Here is a 1,024-nt window from a genome sequence, read left to right as displayed (position 1 = left end):
ATATATATTAGGGATCTTGAGGATCAGTGAATTAAACAACTATATTAAGGGCGAGTTTCACTACTTTATTGTTAGCATAATCATGACCTATAATGAAAAAAAACACAGTTTTTTAGGACAATCAATTTCTTCTACTAACTATTCAAAACCTACTTAAAATTATATTACTTAAAATAAGTATCTTACAAAATAGTTCTAGCTTAAACTTTGAGTTAATTGAATCACAGCAATGTAGAACACACAATTGTAAGTAATGTTTGTAATCATTAATTTCAAATTTTATTCTGTATTATGTACCTTTTTAGTAACTAGTTGAAGAAATGCTTTAGTCTAAAAAATCGCTTTTTCGTCGTAGAGCATGACTATGCACACACTAATCTTGGGAAGCATCACCTAAATAAAGTTGTATTATTATCTGATACTCAAGATCTATAAATATATATGAGTATAGTTAGGTAGATAGATAGATAAATGGATATATAGATAGATAGATATATAAACCTGTTATTTTAAAACTCAGGAATGGCCGTGAGTTCTGTGCTTGATTGGAACTGAATGCTTCAAAAGGAGTTAATTCCGTTATTGCAGGAAAATGTGTGCTCTCTGGTGGTAGTTGTTGTAGTAGTTGGTGGTTTTGGTTCTGGCTCTGGTTATAGTTGTGATCTTGGATGTGGTTGAAGGTATGGTTGTGGTTGTCGTTATGGATGTGGTTGTCGTTATGGTTGTGGTTGTCGTTAAGGTTGTGGTTGTCGTTATGATCGTGGTTGTAGTTTTGGTTGTGGTTATGCTTGTGTTTGTAGTTGTGCTTGTGCTTATGATGGTGGTTGTGCTTGTGCTTGTGCTTATGATTGTGGCTGTGGGTATGGTTATGGTTGTAGCTGGGGCTGGGGTTGAAGTCGTCGTCAGTTCTGTAAGCCATAACGAAGGCGCACAAACCAGCTAAAAATATGGCGGACCTGATCATCTTAAGGACTAGAGAACTAAACTGAGTATGATATTTTTGACTACGCCTTTATCACCGTAC

The 1,024-nt window shown here is 35.1% G+C and overlaps 1 long non-coding RNA gene across 1 annotated transcript in view; it reads right to left on the bottom strand.

The window, feature by feature from the left end:
* The window catches only part of LOC106679954 (uncharacterized), a 7,110-nt gene extending 6,468 nt beyond the window's left edge, over positions 1 to 642 (bottom strand). Inside the window, exon 1 of the long non-coding RNA XR_001343047.2 lies at positions 502 to 642. This is a non-coding gene — a long non-coding RNA (uncharacterized lncRNA). The remainder of the gene's footprint in view (positions 1 to 501) is intronic.
* Between the last annotated feature and the right edge of the window lie 382 nt (positions 643 to 1,024).

The sequence above is a fragment of the Halyomorpha halys genome, unplaced genomic scaffold (assembly GCF_000696795.3).
Source record: "Halyomorpha halys isolate HHAL.00 unplaced genomic scaffold, Hhal_1.1 Scaffold236.1, whole genome shotgun sequence".
Classification (NCBI taxonomy): Eukaryota; Metazoa; Arthropoda; class Insecta; order Hemiptera; family Pentatomidae; genus Halyomorpha; species Halyomorpha halys.
This window is presented reverse-complemented; position numbering and strand designations above follow the sequence as displayed.